Source organism: Oryx dammah, unplaced genomic scaffold (genome assembly GCF_014754425.2).
Source record: "Oryx dammah isolate SB20612 unplaced genomic scaffold, SCBI_Odam_1.1 HiC_scaffold_24, whole genome shotgun sequence".
NCBI lineage: Eukaryota > Metazoa > Chordata > Mammalia > Artiodactyla > Bovidae > Oryx > Oryx dammah.
This window is the reverse complement of record NW_024070208.1, coordinates 23,740,101-23,752,813: the sequence shown is the minus strand read 5'-3', so window position 1 is coordinate 23,752,813 and position 12,713 is coordinate 23,740,101.

Here is a 12,713-nt window from a genome sequence, read left to right as displayed (position 1 = left end):
ACATCTTGGAATGTGAAGTCAAGTGGGCTTTAGGAAGCATCACTACAAACAAAGCTGGTGGATGTGATGGAATTCCAGTTGAGCTATTTCAAATCCTGAAAGATGATGCTGTGAAAGTGCTACACTCAATATGCCAGCAAATTTGGAAAACTCAGCAGTGGCCACAGGACTGGAAAATGTCAGTTGTCATTCCAATCCCAAAGAAAGGCAATGCCAAAGAATGCTCATACTACTGCACAATTGCACTCATCTCACACACTAGCAAAGTAATGCTCAAAATTCTCCAAGACAGGCTTCAATAGTACCGAACCATGAACTTCCAGAAGTTCAAGCTGGATTTAGAAAAGGCAGAGGAACCAGAGATCAAATTGCCAACATCCACTGCATCATCAAAAAAGCAAGAGAGTTCCAGGGAAACATCTACTTCTGCTTTATTGACTATGCCAAAGCCTTTGACTGGGTGGTTCACATCAAACTGTGGAAAATTCTTAAGGAGATGGGAATACCAGACCACCTGACCTGCCTCTTGAGAAATCTATATGCAGGTCAGCAAACAACAGTTAGAACTGGACATAGAACAACAACTGATTCCAAATTGGGAAAGGAATACATCAAGGTTGTATATTGTCACCCTGCTTATTTAAATTACATGCAAAGTACATCATGCAAAATGCCAGGCTGCATGAAACACAAGCTGGAATCAAGATTGCTGGGAAAAATATCAATAACCTCAGATATGCAGATGATACCACCCTCATGGAAGAAAGCAAAGAAGAACTTAGAGCCTCTTGATGAAAATGAAAGAGGAGAGAAAAAAAAGTTGGCTTAAAACTCAACATTCAGAAAACTAAGATCATGGCATCTGGTCCCATTACTTCATGGCAAATAGATGGGGAAACTGGAAAAATTGACAGACTTTACATTTTGGGGCTCCAATATGATTGCAGATGGAGGCTTCAGCCATGAAATTAAAAGATGCTTGCTCCTTGGAAGAAAAATTCTGACCAACCTAGACAGCACATTAAAAAGCAGAGAAATTACTTTGCCAACAAAGGTCCATCCAGTCAAAGCTATGTTTTTTCCAGTAGTCGTATATGGATGCAAGAGTGGACTATAGAGAAAGCTGGAACGCCGAAGAATTGATGATTTTGAACTGTGGTGTTGGAGAAGACTCTTGAGAGTCCCTCAATATTCATTGGAAGGACTGATGCTGAAGCTGAAACTCCAATGCTTTGGCCACCTGATGCAAAGAATTGACTCATTGGAAAAGACCCTGATGCTGGGAAAAATTGAAGGTAGGAGGAGAAGGGGACAACTGAGGATGAGATGGTTGGATGGCATCACCGACTCAATGGACATGAGTTTGAGTGAACTCTGGGAGTTAGTGATTGACAGGGAGGCCTGGCATGCTGCAGTCCATGGGGTCCAAAGTGTCGGACATGACTGAGCTGACCTGAACTGATATCGAATGTGGAAAAAACCACACTTTTTTGATATGTAGTTACCAGCCTTTGTAATGGCTGGCAAATGATAGGAGATAAAAAATATATATATTTAAAAGGTAAATATGGCACTTCTTAGTAAAAGTAGGAAACAACCTGTTAAAAGCTTATGAACTAGTCAAGAATTGTAGTCTCATGATCCTCTGGAAATTGTGAGCCATTTTACAAGTCAAAATTAAGAAACTTTATTAAAATTTTGAGAAAAATACTTGGAATTATGATTAAATACATATTAAAATTTTTCAGGGTAGATGAATTACTTAGAAATTAAATTTTGTAACATTCAGGAAAAGATGAAAATTCTAAAAAAAAGAAAGTAAGAAAGTGGAAGGCAAAGTAATTAATGTTTATAGTCAAAGAATTTCAATGATTTTTGGCTTGCATTTCTAATCTCAAACTGCTAGACCATACTTCCATAGCTCCTAGAATAAAAAAATCAATTAAAATTCATTTTGTGTCATATATATTCATTCTAAATTATACTATTAAGCCAAATGTTTAAATCTGTTTACTTCACTACAAAGAAAAAAAAAAGTCTTACAGAAAATCTTTAAATCTTTGAATATCTCACCCATTAGCTGCCAAGCAGCTGGTCAAGAAATACTCAGTAAAAAAAAAAAAAAGAAAGAAAGAAAAGAAAAAGAAATGCTTGGTAGTACAGAAAATTCCAATTTTAGAAACCATTCTCAATCAACAGCCTTGCCTCGGGTATTCAACATATCTGGAAAGTATCCCAACAATGGAACAGATGAATTATTTCTTTTTTCTCCTGCTTAGCTACAGGCAAAATCTAAAATTATAAAAATGATAGCCACCCAATTCTTAAAAGAATATGATACTGAAAATCACAAGAAAACAAAACAGCTGCACTCCTTCCAAATTTTCAGATCTCATTCCCTAACTTTTGTGTAAATTCCTCTCAAACAAAAGCTTAAATCATAGTCAGGAACTAAAGGGCATTGTATTAGTTCTATATGGTCTTACACATGAATTTAGCAATCCATTTGTATGAAGAAATATATACTCTCTTAGGCAAGTTTCTGTATACTTATCTGAAATTTTTTCATTTTATTCTCTTTGAGGTAGATTTATCTTAACCACTGCATTGTTACTGATGTGTTTAAAACACATTCAATTTCATTATCAACATGGTAAAATGGGTAAACCTATCATCTTGTTATTTTCCATTTGTCACTTTTTTCTTATTTTCTTTATTCCTACTTCCTTTGAGACTGATTGAATTTTTATGATTTTATTTACACCAGTTATTGGCTTATTATTTAAATTATTTTATGTTATAGTGGCTATGCTAGTGTTTGCAATATATATCTTTTACTTATAGTCTACTTCCAAATAATATTGTATCATTGGTTATACTGAAAGAGATTACAATGTTACACTTCTACTCCCCACCTACTTAATTAATGTTCATTGTGCCAGTGATGTCATACACACTCTTTCTGCATTTGTTATAGAACTGCAAGACATTTTTATTATTTTTGCTTTGAATGATCATCTTTTAAAGAGCTTTTAAAAATTAGACAAACTCTCTTGTATTTTTATTTACATAATCACCATTGCTAGCACATTTTATTCTCTTGTGTAGGTTAACATTTCATTCTAGTATCTGGTATTTTTTGACTTCTGCCAATAAGAACTTCCTTTAGTATTTCTTGTAATGCAGGATTGTTGGCCTTGAAAGCTCTTTTGTTTATCTGAATAAAATCTTTATTTTTTTGTCATTTTTGAAAAATTTTTTTGCAGTTATAGAATTCTAGATTGACAGTTTTTTCTTCCAGTACATTAAAGATGTCACTCTATTATCTTCTGGCTTGCAAACTCTTTGGCAAAAAGTGGGCTGTTTTTCTTAGTTTTGTTCCTGTGTTTTTCCTCTTTAATTGCTTTTAAGATTTTTTTTCCTGTATTAGCAGTTTTCAGCAATTTTACTTTTATGTACCTTGTTGAATTTTTTTTTAATGTTTCTCATACTTAAGTTGATTGAACTTCTTGAATTTCTGTCCCTAAAATTTTCATCATATTTGGAAAATTTTCAGCTATGATTTCTTCAAATATATTTTTGTACCCATAAACTTCTGCATATCACCCTTTCTCTAATATATAAAATATATTTGCTATTTCCCATAGGTCATTGAAATTTAATTCATTGTTTTCTGTATTTCACTTTGCATAGCTTTTATTGCTAATTTTTCTGCAGTGTCTAATCAGTTAAGTATTATTGGTACGATTTTCATTTTAGAGAGTGTCATTTTCATCCAGATGTTGCATCTGGATCTTTTTTATGTATTCCATTTCTCTTCTCATCGTGTTCAATTTTCCTCTATCTTCTTGTACTCACAGAGATAATTATAACAACTGTTGAAGATCATCATCTGCCGAATCCTTTTTCTGTTGTCACATGGGTCTTTTTTAATGGCTGATTTGTCTCCACTTCTTTGAACTCCTTCTAGGGTTTTTATTGGATGCTGAACCTTCTGGGTGCTACATTGTGTTGTAGTCCTTGAAAAAGAACAGAGTGATGTTATAACATATAATTAAATTACTTTGAATCAGTTTGAACCTTTTGAGGCCTGGCTGTTGAAGCTTGTTTGTGTGAGTAAAGTACACCGTTGAGCCTATAGTTAACACAGAACTACTACTAAGGGATAGCCCTCTAGAAGATTCTAATTAATGGCTTGTGTATTAAGGTCTTTTCACTTGGTAAGTGGAAACACACATTGTATCCACTTCTTTGTGCACTGGTGGTTTTTAGGCTTACTGCTTTTCAGTTTCAATCGCCTCTGCCTGTATCCCTAGCCTAAAGGAATTTCCTCATATGCATATGCAAATAAACACTCAATGAAAGACCCTCTGATGATCTTAGACTTTCTTTGCAACTCTCCCCTCTCTGATTTCTGCCCTGAAAATTCTGTACATCTATGACTCCTTAAATTCTAATCTCTGGTCTCCTGAGAGCACTGGACTCTGCTTGCATTCCTCTCCATGTGTCACGGTTCATAAGCAGAAAGCTCCCGTATTCAAAGGACTCACCTTGCTTGTTTTTCTATAGTCTATAGAAAATAGTTTTATAGTCTATAGGAAATAGTTGTCTCATACATTTTATTTAGTTTTCTAGTCGTGTAATTGTAGGGGAGTCGATCAGGTTCTGTTGTCCTATTATGCTCAGAAGTTTTAACTTAGTAATAAAATTTCAACTCATTTATTTCTATTTTTCACGCTTTTAAAAATTTCTGTTTAATCTGTATATCTTTATTTTCAGAATTTATCTTTTTCTATTACAAAATTTCCTGTTTTCATAATGTATTATCTTTTTTTAAGATTAAAATGATACTTTGGTTTAAACTAATCCTTCAAATTCTTGGGGGACTAAGTTTGTTTATTCTTTTTGCTACAAAGTCATTGTTCATGTTTTCTTTAATGTTTTCATCAGTGTTTTCAAAGGAAGTTTAGAAAGTCTGTCTTACAGATAATTGGCATAAGACTTTATTAAACCAGAAATGTATTTTGTTAATTTTACAAGATAATGAATTGTTATGCCTTTACTAAAGACAATGTAAATTCATTCATTTATCAAATAATGTCCCAATTATTTTTCCTGTTGTAGCCAAGCGTTCCGGGAAACAAACTCACTCAGAAGGACAATGCAGATAGTGGAGTGCAGTTTATTACACCGGCAGGCCCAAGGCAGAGTCTCCTCTTAGCCAAGGACCCCGACCAGCATTTGTGAAAATCTTTTATACCCCATGTGTATGTGTCTGAACCCACCACTCCAAATTCCTTGAGACTTACATAAACCAAGGAAAATACAATCCCAATAACCCCATCATTCACGTGCTGTGTGCTCATGTGCTCAAACAGTCAAACAATTAGCCAATAATCAATAAACCCGAGGTTACACTCCAATTGATACAGAAAAGTTTATGGCCTGTCTGGAGGAAGGGGTGATTAGTGTATGTTTTCTCTTAGGCGATGAGTAACCTAGATATGATCTTCAAGGTTCCCCTGTCTGGAGGGGGTCTTATCTTTCTGTTGTTTTTATAGACACTAAACACAGAGCTCAGAGTCCATTGGGAAGGTAGCCGAGCATGATCAGCACGAACAGGCCTAAGATGGAGTCCAGGCCCTCTGAATTCCTTCTTCATACCCATGGGATTTTCATTTATAGAGATGACTGAATGATGACACAAAGAGGTTGACGCCATTAAAAATTTTCAATTCACATTTCCCGAGAGAAGGGGGCTCACCCGCCACACAGGGCCAAGCGAAAATCACCAGGTTTTGGTCAAGAGGCATAAGCAGGAAGGAGTGAGGGAGAAACACCTAGACCAGAGCCTTCATAGGAATTTCTGCAGAAAAGGCAAGGCAGGGGCAGGTAAACAGCTTAGGATTGGCTAGTTTGAATAGTTCTGGTAACCTTTGGGTTATGCGAGTGGTCTCTAGCTGCCTGGCACCTGGGTTGATGTCCCTAAATCATATCATTTACACTAAGGTTCAGAAGCTCAAATGACTGCAGGGGATCAATAGAAAACATGAAAGTGTGATTCGGATGACAGGTGCTGAGCCATTTATATCTGCACCAAATGGTAATACTCACTTAGCCACACTGTACAGGCCAAACACCAAACTCCCCCTGGGCCACTGTTACCAGCTCACAACCCCTGCTATCCCCCACCACCACCATACAAGAAAGGTGGTGCTTGTAAGGTAAGGGAGTTAGAGAAGGTGAGGTTCTAAAAAAGAACGAGACCAGCACTTTACAGGAACAGATGACCTTTAATGAGGCAAGAAGGGGCAGCAGTCAGATTAGCGAGCTGCTGCACTTACCCAAGAAAAGAGTAAGTATATATAGGCATGTATGTGGAAAGTTACTGTCTTAAGGGGGCCTGTTTTTCTCCAAGGTTGTTCGGAGTAGTTATCTCTTAAACAGCTGGGGCAAGGAATTTTGGAGATGGGCCAGAGGCTGGACCAGCTGGGAGCTGGGCATAAACAACCTTAATGTCCATTTTTCTCTTCCGGTGAGAGTTCTTTGTTTGGCATAGAATGATGGGGAGGACCTGAGGGGAGTTTTAACTCCAGGCTACCTTGAGCCTTGCAACTTTCCTTCAGTGCTAATATCAATATTAGCAAAGCAATTGCTAATATCACTGAGCAATTCCTCATCTGTAAGAAGTAGATAATCCTAAGAAAACCAATAATGAGATCTCCAGTGCAAGGTCTCTGATTCAGCACAAACATGTCACATAAAGTAATGGTGTGGGAAAATGCGAGGATATTCATGGAATTTTTTATTTATATGTCTTCTTTATTTGATAATATCTGGTAAGAATTTTTAATTAGCTTTTTCTAACCTCTGCTGTCACCAGTAGCCATAAATTGAGTGAGGAGTCTGTCCTTTGAATAGATAAGCCTTAAAATAAGAACAAAGCAAGAATGAAAGTGTATAGTCCACTGCATTAAGAACATTGATGACTGCAGTTAATGGAATGTAAAACATTACTGTAATTAGGAAGCATCTACAACAATTTTTAAAGTAACATTAATCAATTCAACAAATATTGATTGAGTACCTGCTATATGCTAGATACTGATGGGACATAAAAACTGAGTAAGAATTCCTTGACAAGCTCATCAGATGAATTTACCGTTCAATTATTTGTATTTTACTACTAAAAACAAACATTGTATATGATCAAATTTTGTAAAGAAACGTCAATAACTATGCTTTGTCACTATTTCCTCACAAATCATGTGTGTTACCCTAGACCTGTTCAAAGCCTCTTTTGTCCATTTCCTCATTTTTAAAAAAGATAATAGTACCCATCACAAGTGCTTTGTATGTTTTATTTTAGACAACAAATAAGACAGTGAATTTAAAACTTTTAAAAAAGAACAAAATGTTATATAAATATAAGAGAATATTATCGATGACCATTTCTTGCTCTCTTTAGGTATGATGGAGAGTCGTAAATAATTTTAAAATATATTTTTAAGGCCAGCAATATCAATAAAATAATATTAATATTTTAATGGTCATCAGTGGTGTGACCTCAAAAAAATTACTTAGCGTTTTTGTGCCTTAACTTCCTTACTTGTGAAATAAGGATAAAAATATTTCCTACTTCGAAGACTTGGTTGCCACTAGTTAAGGATATGACTTAAATCCTTAACTTCCTGTAGTGTTAAACTCAGTTTTTAATACCAGATATCTGAGTTCAATCTCATTTCAGTCACTTACTTATATTTAGGATAAGTTATTCAATTTCCGTGGGCTACTCTCCTCTCCTGCAAATAGAATATAACTAGTACTGACCTCATAGAGCTACTGGTATGTAGAAGAAACACATCCTGTGTTTGGAGTAGAATTGTGAGAGAGGACTCTAATTTTTTCCAATAAGTGTATTGCCATTAGACAGATAATTCACGTAGAATTTAGAGAGAGAACTTTAATTATGCAAGACTAGTAAATTCCTCCTTTATACAATTTAAATGCTTTTTGGTAATAAAGGTGATAATTTCAGTAGTTAAAATACTGCACATTTTAAGTCTCACATTTATAAGGTCAACTCTTGTACATTTTATTTTCCTTCATTAAATTTTAGGAAATAACTGGGAAATGTCTGTCACATTTCAGCGTGTAATCTCCTCTAAGGCCATTGCCTGGTCTTGCTAGACTCTAATCTCAGCTATATTTCATTGCTCTCAGGTTTACAAGGATGCAAGACACTCTCTAATTGTATAGTACTTACAAGGATCAACATAGTATCTACATGTTTTCCCATACTTTTGTCTACCAAATCATTCTCTTTGAATAAGACATCTTGTCATTGAATTACATCTAGAGCCAGACATTCTGGAATGTGAAGTCAAGTGGACCTTGGAAAGCATCACTACAAACAAAGCTACTGTAGGTGATGGAATTCCAGTTGAGCCGTTTCAAATCCTGAAAGGTAATGCTGTGAAAGTGCTGCACTCAATCTGCCAGCAAATTTGGAAAATTCAGCAGTGGCCACAGGGCTGGAAAAGGTCAGTGTTCATTCCAATTCCAAAGAAAGGCAATGCCAAAGAATGCTCAAAGTACCGCACAATTGCACTCATCTCACACGCTAGTAAAGTAATGCTCAAAATTCTCCAAGCCAGGCTTCAGCAATAGGTGAACCGTGAACTCCCTGACGTTCAAGCTGGTTTTAGAAAAGGCAGAGGAACCAGAGATCAAATTGCCAACATCCGCTGGATCATGGAAAAAGCAAGAGAGTTCCAGAAAAACATCTATTTCTGCTTTATTGACTATGCCAAAGCCCTTGACTGTGTGGATCACAATAAACTGTGGAAAATTCTGAAAGAGATAGGAATACCAGACCACCTGACCTGCCTCTTAAGAAATCTGTATGCAGGTCAGGAAGCAACAGTTCGAACTGGACATGGAACAACAGACTGGTTCCAAATAGGAAAAAAAGTACGTCAAGGCTATATATTGTCACCCTGCTTATTTAACTTCTATGCAGAGTACATCATGAGAAACGCTGGACTGGAAGAAACACAAGCTGGAATCAAGATTGCTGGGAGAAATATCAATAACCTCAGATATGCAGATGACACTACCCTTATGGCATAAAGTGAAGAGGAACTCAAAAGCCTCTTGATGAAAGTGAAAGAGGAGAGTGAAAAAGTTGGCTTAAAATTCAACATTCAGAAAACAAAGATCATGGCATCCGGTCTCATCACTTCATGGGAAATAGATGGGGAAACAGTGGAAACAGTGTCAGACTTTATTTTTTTGGGGCTCCAGAATCACTGCAGATGGTGACTGCAGCCATGAAAGTAAAAGACTCTTACTCCATGGAAGAAAAGTTATGAGCAACCTAAATAGCATATTCAAAAGCAGAGACATTACTTTGCCAACTAAAGTCTGTGTAGTCAAGGCTATGGTTTTTCCTGTGGTCATGTATGGATGTGAGAGTTGGACTGTGAATATGGCTGAGCACCAAAGAATTGATGCTTTTGAATGTGGTGTTGGAGAAGACTCTTGAGGCTCCCGTGGACTGCAAGGAGATCCAACCAGGCCATTCTGAAGGAGATCAACCCTGGGATTTCTTCGGAAGGAATGTTGCTAATGCGGAAACTCCAGTACTTTGGCCACCTCATGAGAAGAGTTGACTCATTGGAAAAATCTCTGATGCTGGGAGAGATTAGGGGCAGGAGGAGAAGGGGACAACTGAGGATGAGATGGCTGGATGGCATCACTGACTCGATAGACGTGAGTCTGAGTGAACTCCGGGAGAAGGTGATGAACAGGGAGGCCTGGCGAGCTGCGATTCATATGGTGCAGAGTCGGACATGACTGAGCAACAGAATTGAACTGAGAATCACAAAATATAGACTTTAAACTTTCATTGACCTTAGTTCAGTCGCTAGCATGATCACAGGAAAAACCATAGCCTTGACTAGACGGATCTTAGTTGGCAAAGTAATGTCTCTGCTTTTGAATATGCTACCTAGGTTGGTCATAGCTTTTCTTCCAAGGAGTAAGAGTCTTTCAATTTCATGGCTGTAGTCACCATCTGCAGTGATTTTGGAGCCCCCCAAAATAAATCTGACATGGTTTCCACTGTTTCCCCATCTATTTCCCATGAAGTGATGGGACCGGATGCCATGATCTTCGTTTTTTGAATGTTGAGCTTTAAGCCAACTTTTTCACTCTCCACTTTCAGTTTCATCAAGAGGCTTTTGAGTTCCTCTTCACTTTCTGCCATAAGGGTGGTGTCATCTGCATATCTGAGGTTATTGATATTTCTCCCAGCAATCTTGATTCCAGCTTGTGTTTCTTCCAGTCCAGCGTTTCTCATGATGTACTCTGCATAGAAGTTAAATAAGCAGGGTGACAATATATAGCCTTGACGTACTTTTTTTCCTATTTGGAACCAGTCTGTTGTTCCATGTCCAGTTCGAACTGTTGCTTCCTGACCTGCATACAGATTTCTTAAGAGGCAGGTCAGGTGGTCTGGTATTCCTATCTCTTTCAGAATTTTCCACAGTTTATTGTGATCCACACAGTCAAGGGCTTTGGCATAGTCAATAAAGCAGAAATAGATGTTTTTCTGGAACTCTCTTGCTTTTTCCATGATCCAGCGGATGTTGGCAATTTGATCTCTGGTTCCTCTGCTTTTTCTAAAACCAGCTTGAACGTCAGGGAGTTCACGGTTCACCTATTGCTGAAGCCTGGCTTGGAGAATTTTGAGCATTACTTTATTAGCGTGTGAGATGAGTGCAATTGTGCGGTACTTTGAGCATTCTTTGGCATTGCCTTTCTTTGGGATTGGAATGAAAACTGACATTTTCCAGTCCTGTGGCCACTGCTGAGTTTTCCAAATTTGCTGGCATATCGAATGCAGCACTTTCACAGCATCATCTTTCAGGATTTGAAACAGCTCAATTGGAATTCCATCACCTCCACTAGCTTTGTTCGTAGTGATGCTTTCTAAGGCCCACTTGACTTCATATTCCAAGATGTCTGGTTCTAGATTAGTGATCACATCATCATGACTATCTGGGTCGCAAAGATCTTTTTTGTACAGTTCTTCTGTGTATTCTTGCCACCTCTTCTTAATATCTTCTGCTTCTGTTAGGTCCATACCATTTCTGTCCTTTATCGAGCCCATCTTTGCATGAAATGTTCCCTTGGTATCTCTAATTTTCCTGAAGAGATCTCTAGTTTTTCCCAATCTACTGTTTTCCTCTATTTCTTTGCATTGATCACTGAAGAAGGCTTTCTTATCTCTTCTTGCTATTCTTTGGAACTCTGCATTTAGATGCCTATATCTTTCCTTTTCTCCTTTGCTTTTCGCCTCTTTTCTCTTCACAGCTATTTGTAAGGCCTCCCCAGACAGCCATTTTGCTTTTTTGCATTTTTTTTCCATGGGGATGATCTTGATCCCTGTCTCCTGCACAATGTCACGAACTTCATTCCATAGTTCATCAGGCACTCTGTCTATCAGATCTAGGCCCTTAAATCTATTTCTCACTTCCACTGTATAGTAATAAGGGATTTGATTTAGGTCATACCTGAATGGTCTAGCAGTTTTCCCTACTTTCTTCAATTTGAGTCTGAATTTGGTAATAAGGAGTTCATGATCTGAGCCACAGTCAGCCCCTGGTCTTGTTTTTGTTGACTGTATAGAGCTTCTCCACCTTTGGCAGCATAGAATATAATCAATCTGATTTCGGTGTTAACCCTCTGGTGATGTCCATGTGTAGAGTTTCCTCTTGTGTTGTTGGAAGAGGGTGTTTGCTATGACCAGTGCATTTTCTTGGCAAAACTCTATTAGCCCTGCTTCATTCCGCATTCCAAGGCCAAATTTGCCTGTTACTCCAGGTGTTTCTTGACTTCCTACTTTTGCATTCCAGTCCCCTATAATGAAAAGGACGTCTTTTTTGGGTGTTAGTTCTAAAAGGTCTTGTAGGTCTTCATAGAACCATTCAACTTCAGCTTCTTCAGCATTACTGGTTGGGGCACAGACTTGGATAACTGTGATATCTACTTACACTAAATGCTTAACATAATACCTAGCACAAAAAATCTTGATAGATTTTGAGCCATTATTATTATCATTGCCCCAGTTATACAAAGGATTGCTAGAGGATTGGGGTTGGGGGAATATGACCTAATTCAGTTCAGTTCATTTCAGTTGCTCTGTTGCTGCTGCTGCTGCTGCTAAGTCGCTTCAGTCGTGCCCAACTCTGTGGGACCCCATAGACGGAAGCCCACCAGGCTCCCCCATCCCTGGGATTCTCCAGGCAAGAACACTGGAGTGGGTTGCCATTTCCTTCTCCAATGCATGAAAGTGAAAGTGAAAGGGAAGTTGCTCAGTCATTTCCAACTCTTTGCAACCCCATGAATCACAGCACGCCAGGCCTCCCTGTTCATCACCAACTCCCGGAGTTCACTCAGACTCATGTCCATTGAGTCAGTGATGCCATCCAGCCATCTCATCCTCTGTCCTCCCCTTCTCCTCCTGCCCCTAATCCCTCACAGCATCAGGGTCTTTTCCAATGAGTCAACTCTTTGCATGAGGTGGGCAAAGTATTGGAGTTTCAGCTTCAACATCAGTCCTTCCAATGAACACCCAGGACTGATCTCCTTTAGGATGGACTGGTTAGATCTCCTTGCAGTCCAAGGGACATCAAGAGTCTTCTCCA